Raw genomic sequence first — 11,312 nt, 5'->3', positions numbered from 1 at the left:
TCAGGTCTTTAAATGGCCCCACAAACCGCAGACCCAGCTTCCGGCAGGGCAAGCGGAGAGGCAGGTTTCGGGTCGAGAGCCAGGCCCTGTCCCCCGCTGCGAACACGGGGGCCTCACTACGGTGGCGGTCAGCGCTCACCTTCTTTTGCCCGTTTAAGGGATTCCTGGACGGCTCTCCAGGTCTCCTTTGAGCGCTGCGCCGAATCCTCCACCGCAGGAGCCTTGGTCTGACTCTGATGCCATGGGACCAGGACCGGCTGATAGCCCAACATGCACTGAAACGGCAACAAGTCCGTGGAGGAGTGGCAAAGTGAATTCTGGGCCATCTCGGCCCATGGGAAGAACCTCGCCCACTCTCCAGGCCGGTTCTGGCAATACGACCACAGAAACCTGCCCACATCCTGGTTCACTCTCTCCACCTGCCCATTACTCTTGGGGTGAAAACCAGAGGTCAGGCTGATCGAGACCCCCAGATGCTCCATGAACGCCTTCCAAACCCTGGGAAGTAAACTGGGGACTCTGATCAGACACGATATCCTCAGGCACCCCGTAGTGCCGGAAGACGTGTGTGAACAGGGCCTCCACAGTCTGTAGGGCCGTAGAGAGACCGGGTAAAGGGAGGAGACGGCAGGACTTAGAGAACCGATCGACAACGACCAGGATCGTAGTGTTCCCCTGTGACGAAGATCGGTAAGAAAGTCTACAGACAGGTGTGACCAAGGCCGCTGTGGAACGGGGAGGGGCTGTAACTTCCCTCTAGGCAGGTGTCTAGGAGCCTTACACTGAGTGCACACCGAACAGGAGGAAACATAAACCCTCACATCCTTAGCCAAGGTGGGCCACCAGTACTTCCCCCTAAGAGCCCGCACTGTCCTCTCAATCCCCTTATGACCAGAAGAGGGTAGAGTGTAGGCCCACCTGATCAATCTATCACGAACACCAAGCGGGACATACCTCCGACCCTCTGGACACTGAGGTGGAGGAGGTTCTAACCGAGACGCCTGCTCGATGTCCGTGTCCACCTCCCACAACACAGGTGCCACCAGACAAGAGGCCGGAAGTATGGGGGTGGGATCGATGGGTCGCTTCTCGGTATCATAGAGACAGGACAGTGCTTCGGCCTTCGCGTTACGGGAACCTGGTCTATTAGAGATAGTGAAGCGAAATCTGGTAAAAAACATCACCCACCTTGCCTGACGAGGATTCAGTCTCATCGCCGTCCAGATGTACTCCAGATTACGGTGGTCAGTCCAGATGAGAAAAGAGTGTTTCGCCCACTCAAGACAATGTCTCCATACCTTCAGAGCTTTTACCACAGCCAGCAACTCCCGATCCCCCACATCATAGTTTCGCTCCGCCGGACTGAGCTTCCTCGAAAAGAAAGCACAGGGGCGAAGCTTCGGGGGCGTGCCCGAGCCCTGTGATAGCACGAGTCCACCTCCACTATGAATGGGAAAGAGGGGTCCGGATGCTCCAATACGGGAGCGTCGGTAAACAACGCCTTCAGATGACTGAAAGCTCTGTCCGCCTCCGCCGACCACTGCAAACGCACCGGCCCCCCCTTCAGCAGTGAGTTAATGGGAGCAGCTACCTGCCCAAAACCCCGGATAAACCTCTGATAGTAATTGGCACACCCTAAAAACCGCTGCACCTCCTTTGCCGTGGTCAGAGTCGACCAATTATGCATGGCAGCAATGCGGTCGCACTCCATCACCACCCCAGATGTGGAAATGTGATACCCCAGGAAAGAGACGGCTTGTTTGGAGAACACGCATTTCTCGGCCTTGACGTACAGGTCATGCTCCAACAGTCGCCCAAGTACCTTGCGCACCAGAGACACATGCGCGACGCGTTTGTCTCTGTCGTGACACTAGCACATATTAACTCTGCAGTCTGCACTTAAGATTTGTAGTAGTGGGCAGCAGATAGCACCCATTCACTAGAAAGGAGAATCCCTCCACAGAAGTTGTACCCTGTGTACAGAGACACCTGGTAGGGAACAGAGTTCTTCCTGTGCTCATACCCTGCTGCGATCTTGTCGTCCCTCTCAAGGGAAAAAAAATAGCCTGATTGAGATTAAATGACGTCTTAGGTTTTTCATCAGAATCCGGTGTTAACATCGACCAGCAATTTCTTATGTTATGTATTCTGAGCAAATGTTTAGGTAAAATAACAAGTTACTCTCCTACCTGCCCCTCCAAACAGTGCCAGAAGAATGAGAAGTGTCATGTTCTTGTTTAAGTCTGTTTTGCTGACAGGATCAGTGTGTCTCCCCTCTCTCTTTTTTTCGTTTCACTCCTCTTATCTCACCTGTTTCAAGGACTTTCTTTATCTCAATTTGGAGCTCAACTTGTACCAATGACACTCTTGGGGAAAATAACTCCCCCCACCCCCCTCACTGGGAGTCACTAATGATAACATAGACAAGTCATGCCTGCATATAACCATATCGAGCTGTAACTACCTTACTGATGTATGAGTAATAGTTAGACTCATTTGTTAGGTTCTAACCAGAAATGCATCAGTCCTCTATACAGTCTAAACTGTATATGCTTTAATTTACAACATTATAATGAAAAGTGTGTGCTTCCCAGTTATAATGTAACTTATTGTCACATTGTACACTCTTAGAAAAAAGGGTTCCAAAAGGGTTATTCAGCTGTCGCCACAGGTAGAACCCTTTTTGCTTCCAGGTTGAACCCTTTTGGGTTCCATGTAGAACACTCCGTAGAAAAGGTTCTATCAGGAACCAAAAAAGGGTTATTCAAAGAGCTCTCTTATGGGGACAGCCAAATAACCCTTTTACATTCTAGATAGCAAAAACATTCCAAGAGCGTATAGGATACAAGTAGAATGGAAGTTGTCCTCAAATGAACAATAAATTAACTTGTCAGGCGTTGTTTGACAATTGGAATTTCCTCCTAAGATGTGTTTGTCCTGTATGTTTTCAATTATACTTTCAATAAACATGTTTTCTAATGGGTATTCACACATATTTCCCCTTGTCCTGTTAGAACCTGTGAATTTAAGCTCACCTGATGTTGAATATGAATCTGTCATAAAATAGAAAACTGCCTGCGTTAAACATCAGGCAGTGTGTGTAGGTTAGTTCCTTAAACCTCTGTCATTTCAAAGCCAAAGATGGCAGTGTGTCATTTCTATGACGCCACACATGAGAATGTTGAGCAAGAGTGGTAGACCTGCAGATAACTCAAAATGTGGTTGTAGTTATAGATGTGGTCATGTCATGCTGAAAATTATGCTCTTCTTCCCCAAAAATGCATAATTCCAAGTGTCACCGAATAGTTGGAAATTAGTAACAAACTGCAACGTGAAAAAATGCCCCATAGGCCTACAACTAAGGGGCAGAGTGTGTTACCCTGTATCTTACTAGTTACCGAGTTACAGAATACTGGAAAACCATATCACTATTCACAGAATATGACAAGCGATATACTGATTTTTTTACAGCAGTCAAATTATGTTATCTTGTGACTGGAGCAGGAGATGACTAATAAACAACAATATTACAATACTGTCTACATGTCAACAACAATCATGTTCAGCGGCAGAGCGTTGCAAATCAGGATGAAATCAAACACTCATCATGAAGCACCATTTGGGTTGACTCTGTGGTATGTGGAATGATAATGTTGTTGACGATGGCGATTTTATTGTACCTTCCCATCCCTTGAGTGAATGGTGTGCAGGACAGTGTTGCTCAATCCTCAGGGGAGGGATTAGTGATTAGACTTCCTGCAGTCGTCATTCATTTTAGATACGTGACATGTTGAGGTACAGGATCAAACACAAGTTCTTCTTTTGGAGGGACAGTTTGTCCATTTCGTGACACAATGTGATTTCACAAGGTTGTCTCCTGAACGTTTCAGAGATCAAACGCAAAATAACATTCAATTACATGTAATCACATTATTTGTTGATGGTTTATGATCACAGATTATGGAAGAAAATACAATCAAACTAACCTTAATAATATCTTGTTTAAGCTTGCTGGAGATGATGCAGACAATAGCCTGCGTGAATATAGTCCAGCTCACTTTACATGCCTCTGAAATACTATTATTAACATATCTAAAATATCTTTCCTGAGTCAATTACTTCAGGATAGTAAGAGGTAGACAAAACTTCTACCGCAGTGTGTGCCAAGGTGTTTATCAGCACTTAACAGGGTGCATTTAGCCAAACCCTGTGATTATATGCACTTATGGTTTAAATATAACACACTCCCATCCAGCACAGGCAAGTTGTTCTCTTCATTTGCTGTTTGTCACATATCTTAATTCTGGGAGAATAATGCCTCATTCATTCTTTGTGTATATTGAAATGTATTTTGTGACCTCTCTGACTATGTTGACATTGATGGATAGTTTCTCAACTGGATTATTTTCAAGAGTCACTACAGAATAAAAAAATAAAAAAATAGAACTACAGCTGAAAAACTACAGCTGCATATTGTTCGGGCCAGTCAAATAGCTCTATCAGCCTTTAGATTACAACATGTTTCTGTCAACAGTTGTGTGAATCACGTTTCACCAGCATCAACCAGCAACATCCGTAGCGCCTGCAAAATTACACAATTTTGCAATAAGCGGAAAGTAGTACTTTCCTCTTCTGATATCAATGGTGAAAATGTGTGTAAAAGTCTTATTTAGTCACCCGACATGGGAGTGCACACAGTGGTGTACACACTGTACAATGTGTCACCCAGATGCCCGCTTTCTTGAGGCTCCGCAAAACAGAGCCCACTGGATGTGGTCAACAGGCAGGGGAAAAGCAGCAAGAAGTATGTCACAGTCCTCTCTTATGCGGCCTGAGGAGGCTATTGACCTTGACAGTCTGCCAGCGCCGCTGCTCACATTTTCCCCAAAACACACATATTCACTTCCTCCTTGCTTTCCACAGCCCTTTTAGTCCAACGAGTTACAACAACCCTTATTCTTCTCTTCATCTTCACCATCTGGAGCTCGCTCCTCCTGTTTCAACCTCCCCCTCCAACCTCCCCCTCCAAACCTCCCTACCCATCCATCCCTCCCCCTTTCTCCCAGATGCGCTGGAACCCAGACTGTCAGATGGTCCTCTGCCACAGATCTGTATGGCACATGTCCCCGACATCTTGTATGATGTCAATCTCTACCATGTTTGATCATTCTGTGTCCCTTAGGTCTGCCCAGGGGGGCTGGCGTTGTGGTTGGAAGTAGGGACATTTGTGTGGTGAAACTTGGGGGGGAAACGTTACGGGTTTGTGCGGTGAGGGGAAGGTCGGCAGTCATTTTGACTCGAAAACAAAATTCCTGACCTCTCCACACCCGTGACACTACAGCCTGATTCTCAGTCAGCACCGCAACTAGATCAACAAACTTTAGAGGTTATAGGACCAGAAGAATCCCACTGTGTATTGGCTGTCTGTCTTCAAGACAAGACAACTGGAATGTTATGGGAGCTCCGGCAGCTCTCTGCAACACCATAAGGCTTTCTCTCCCTCAACAAACAGATTTGGGAGATGTAGAAAAGCAATGAGCCCACATTTTTCCCCGTCTACAGCTACGAACACACAGGGTGGATCACAACATGGCTGTGAGCTATGTCATTAGTTTTTCACTACCCTTGGGCTAGGCAATAACACAGTGAATTTAGCCTGGCTCTCTCTTGTTGATGCCACACCCTCTCAATACAGCTGTTGTGAAGAATAAACCCCTCAACACCAGTCCAAACCTCCCTCCCCCACATTTCACCACACTCCCCCTACCTCTCCCCCAAAAATCTGAACTCCCCTCAAACTCCCACTGGTTGTTTTACACACCCAAGTTGGAATTTGTGCAGCCCGGCCTAATTACAAGTTTGGTTGGTGAATCAAGAAGTATGGCAAAACATGGTCTGCGAAAGCTTCCCTCAAACTATAGCTTAGGGATAGCTATTAATATCCACTCCAGACACTGTCGTTTTGAACCGCTTGCTACAGAGCTGCACAGAATGACTGGAGAACAATCCATTAGAATAACACTTTCAACAATAATAACCAGAGAGATAAGATGTTCATTTAAAGGCAAAATATATAACTTAAATACAGTATTTCATCTGGTCCGGACATCAGTACAAAGGAATCTACCAGAAGTGTAACATATGGACCACCTCCAGATTAGATAGGCATATATGTAACAGTGCATTCCTTGAGGATAAATCAACAGAGAATCATTTCCCTTTTATTTCTTTGAACTGTCCCCAGCAGGGCGGAAAGAATTGCTTATGTCCCAGTGTCAGATATCTCTCCTGTGGCAAAATGTGCAGACGCTGAATATTTATGCATGAGTGAAAAAAGCCAATGATACAAGAGACATGAGTTCTCCCACACACACAAATGGGGGTGTTGCTCTGATTCAAGGCAGAGGTTGAGACACAGGCATGCTCGCACGCACACACAGCCACACCAGCACATGTACACGCACACACAACCACACACACACACACACACACACACACACACACACACACACACACACACACACACACACACACACACACACACACACACACACACACACACACACACACACACACACACACACACACACACACACACACACACACACACACACACACACACACCAGGGGCCTTCATTCTCTTCCCCCTCACATCTGCTCTTTGGTAGTGTGCAGAGTTCCTGCGTGGTATGTTCACTGGCTGTGGATCCAGTTTTGGGTTGGGTAAACGCTAGCCACTCACCCTGGGAAAAAAGTTTGATTGTTCCAAGCTTTTGGGTTTGATTGCGTTCAAGCAATGTGCAGTCAAGTTTCTGGGGTGCAAATGCTTTGAATAATTAATGACGACAAGCACCCAGCAGTGTTGTGCCAAGTCAGAGTGTGGGTAAACGCTAGCCGCTCACCCTGGGAAAAAAGTTTGATTGTTCCAAGCTTTTGGGTTTGATTGCGTTCAAGCAATGTGCAGTCAAGTTTCTGGGGTGCAAATGCTTTGGATAATTAATGACGACAAGCACCTAGCAGTGTTGTGCCAAGTCAGAGTGTGTATGTGTGCTATGGAAAAATGTCCAAGAACCAGGTTAGACTGTACCTGTGTACTGTTTTGGCAGAGTGAAAATCCAAACTCTTCCCACATTCAAACACACACAAGAGATACCCACATCAAAGAACACCTCCAAGACCCAAGTCTCATTCTCAGTTGCATTTCCTAATGAGGATTATTTCAATGATTGAAATTTAAATAATGTTCAGCCCCCTTAAAGGATCAATATAAACTCATTCTGGTTCACAAACTCTAGGCCATGATCTATGTCCAACATCATAATGTCTGCCAGCACTTGTTTAAACACTTTGGACAACTTTCAGTGGAGATGGAGAAAGGTCCACAAAGCATCGGCCAAAATTCACAACCACCCTCCCCCACAGATGCTTGTCTGTGTGGTGTGGGTGTATAATGAACGGTGAGGGGGAACAAGTGGGAGGAAACGAGCCAAATTTGATGTTGATCCAAAGTTCTGTACTTCCTCCCGTTTGGACTGTGTGTGTTTGTGGCAGGGCTCGGCTCACAGTTCCTTGGGAAGAAGAGACGGAGGCGGAATCTGTAATCTCAGCAGTCAGCACTCACCCTCCTCCCTGTCTACAGCTTGGACTGATTATGATATTCCCATGTTCCTCTCCCCTACGGTTTAGTTCAGGTGGTTTGTTGAGCGGAGGAGGACACATGTAAGCTACACACAGTACTTCAGGGCTGATCTCTCCTCCCTGGCCTGGTCTGGATTATGTGTGGGTGGGTGGGTCTATGGATGTGTGCACTGATAAATCTTAAGTGTGATTCACCCCATTTCTGTTGTTTTAAGACAAAAAAACATTTGGTTTCTGTCTCATCATTCTAAGCGGTTGTGAAAGCGAGAGCTCATAATATTTAGAGAATGACCAGCTGAATTTAACCCTCTTGACCAGTACAAATAGATCTATTTACACAAGATGTCCATACAGATTGGATGAACGCAGTGGACATGTCTCAGTTTTCCCTCTGGGATTAATAAAGTATTTCTTATTTTAACTCATCTTATCTACAGTATGTCAGCATAATTTAGGTCAAAGAATTGTGTCTTTCCTCAGAAATAATGTGCATGCAAATAGTTAGGGTTCATGTCAAGGTTAGCCTTAATTCTCAATGAGGAAGTGACCTTTGATTTACTGTAAGCTTGTGTGTGTTTCATTCTAGGACACTGTAAAGTCCAAGGAGAATAAGAACACCTCCTCACAGCTGCCCACTGCACTGAAGCTAGGAAACACTGTCACCACCGATAAATTCACTATAATTGAGAATTTCAATAAGCATTTTTCTACGGCCGGACATGCTTTCCACCTGGCCACCCCTACCCCAGGCAACAGCCCTGCGCTCCCCACATCAACTCTCCCAAACCTCCCCCACTTCTCCTTCACCCACATCCAGATAGCTGATGTTCTGAAAGAGCTGCAAAATCTGGACCCCTAAAAATCAACCGGGCTAGATAATCTGGACCCTCTCTTTCTAAAATGATCTGCCGAAATTGTTGCAACCCCTATTACTAGCCTGTTCAACCTCCCTTTCGTATCGTCTGAGATTCCCATAGATTGGAAAGCTGCCGCGGTCATCCCCCTCTTCAAAGGGGAAGACACTCTAGACCCAAACTGCTATTCTACCCTGCCTACCCTCTAAGGTCTTTGAAAGGCAAGTTAACAAACAGATTACCGACCATTTCGAATCTCACCGTACCTTCTCCGCTATGCAATCTGGTTTCAGAGCTGGTCATGGGTGCACCTCAGCCACGCTCAAGGTCCTAAACGATATCATAACCGATAAGAGACATTACTGTGCAGCCGTATTCATCGACCTGACTAAGGCTTTCGACTCTGTCAATCACAACATTCTTATTTGCAGACTCAACCGCCTTGGTTTCTCAAATGATTGCCTCGCCTGGTTCACCAACTACTTCTCTGATAGAGTTCAGTGTGTCAAATCGGAGGACTGTTGTTGGGACCTCTGGCAGTCTCTATGGGGGTGCCACAGGGTTCAATTCTCGGGCCGACTCTCTTCTCTGTATACATCAATGATGTGGCTCTTGCTGCTGGTGATTTTTTGATCCACCTCTACGCAGATGATACGCTGTATACCTCTGGCCCTTCGTTGGACACTGTGTTAACTAACCTCCAGATGAGCTTCAATGCCATACAACTCTCCTTCCGCGGCCTCCAACTGCTCTTAAATGCAAGTAAAACTAAATGCATGCTCTTCAGCTGATAGCTGCCCGCACCTGCCCGCCCGTCCAGCATCACTATTCTGGATGGTTCTGACTTAGAATATGTGGACAACTACAAATACCTAGATGTCTGGTTAGACTGTAAACTCTCCTTCCAGACTCACATTAAACATCTCCAATCCAAAACTAATTTCGCAACAAAGCATCCTTCACTCATGCTGCCAAACATACCCTCGTAAAACTGACCATCCTACTGATCCTCGACTTCGGCGATGTCATTTACAAAATAGCCTCCAACACTCTAAACAACAAATTGGATGCAGTCTATCTCAGTGCCATCTGTTTTATATACACTGTGACCTGTATTTATTAATTTTTTATTTTACCTTCATTTAACTAGGCAAGTCAGTTAAAAACAAATTCTTAATTTCAATGACGCCCTAGGAACAGTGGGTTAACTGCCTGTTCAGGGGCAGAACAACAGATTTGAACTTGCAATCTTCCGGTTACTAGTCCAACGCTCTAACCACTAGGCTACACTGTCACTACCCTGTCGTCTCGTTGGCTGGCCCTCGCTTCATACTTGTCACCAAACCCACTGGCTACAGGTCATCTACAAGTCTCTGCTAGGTAAAGCCCTGCCTTATCTCAGCTCACTGGTCATCATTTCAGCACCCACCCGTAGCACGCAGGTATGTCTCACTGGTCACCCCCAAAGCCAATTCTTCCTTTGGCCACCTCTCCTTCCAGTTCTCTGCTGCCAATGACTGGAACGAACTGCAAAAATCACTAAAGCTGTAGACTCTTACCTCCCTCACTATCTTTAAGCACCAGCTGTCAGAGCAGCTCACAGATCACTGCACCTGTACATAGCTCATCTGTAAATAGCCCATCCAATCTACCTCATCCCCATACTGTATTTATTTATTTATCTTGCTCCTTTGCATAAAAATGGTGCTGTTCTGTAGTGTAATGTTCAAACCTATAAATGGCTAGTCAGGTGTAAAGGCTTAAATATTAACATTAATCAAGTTTCACGTTTTTTTTTTACAGTGAAATGCCTTTCTTGCAAACTCAAAACCCAACAATGCAATAATCAATAACAATTTAATACTAGAAAGAACACAAGAAATACAGTGCCTTGCGAAAGTATTCGGCCCCCTTGAACTTTGCGTATCATATCAAAAACTGAAAAATTGGGCGTGCAAAATTATTCAGCCCCTTTACTTTCAGTGCAGCAAACTCTCTCCAGAAGTTCAGTGAGGATCTCTGAATGATCCAATGTTGACCTAAATGACTAATGATGATAAATACAATCCACCTGTGTGTAATCAAGTCTCCGTATAAATGCACCTGCACTGTGATAGTCTCAGAGGTCCGTTAAAAGCGCAGAGAGCATCATGAAGAACAAGGAACACACCAGGCAGGTCCGAGATACTGTTGTGAAGAAGTTTAAAGCCGGATTTGGATACAAAAAGATTTCCCAAGCTTTAAACATCCCAAGGAGCACTGTGCAAGCGATAATATTGAAATGGAAGGAGTATCAGACCACTGCAAATCTACCAAGACCTGGCCGTCCCTCTAAACTTTCAGCTCATACAAGGAGAAGACTGATCAGAGATGCAGCCAAGAGGCCCATGATCACTCTGGATGAACTGCAGAGATCTACAGCTGAGGTGGGAGACTCTGTCCATAGGACAACAATCAGTCGTATATTGCACAAATCTGGCCTTTATGGAAGAGTGGCAAGAAGAAAGCCATTTCTTAAAGATATCCATAAAAAGTGTCGTTTAAAGTTTGCCACAAGCCACCTGGGAGACACACCAAACATGTGGAAGAAGGTGCTCTGGTCAGATGAAACCAAAATTGAACTTTCTGGCAACAATGCAAAACGTTATGTTTGGCGTAAAAGCAACACAGCTGAACACACCATCCCCACTGTCAAACATGGTGGTGGCAGCATCATGGTTTGGGCCTGCTTTTCTTCAGCAGGGACAGGGAAGATGGTTAAAATTGATGGGAAGATGGATGGAGCCAAATACAGGACCATTCTGGAAGAAAACCTGATGG

General features: G+C 45.5%; 1 pseudogene; it reads right to left on the bottom strand.

Annotated features, from left to right (window-relative positions):
* LOC139385040 (trypsin-3-like) overlaps positions 1 to 2,229 on the bottom strand; it is a 4,526-nt pseudogene extending 2,297 nt beyond the window's left edge.
* Positions 2,230 to 11,312: the final 9,083 nt, after the last annotated feature.

The sequence above is a fragment of the Oncorhynchus clarkii genome, chromosome 3 (assembly GCF_045791955.1).
Source record: "Oncorhynchus clarkii lewisi isolate Uvic-CL-2024 chromosome 3, UVic_Ocla_1.0, whole genome shotgun sequence".
Classification (NCBI taxonomy): Eukaryota; Metazoa; Chordata; class Actinopteri; order Salmoniformes; family Salmonidae; genus Oncorhynchus; species Oncorhynchus clarkii.
The sequence above is the reverse complement of the archived record's forward strand: the minus strand, read 5'-3'. Positions and strand labels throughout refer to the sequence as shown.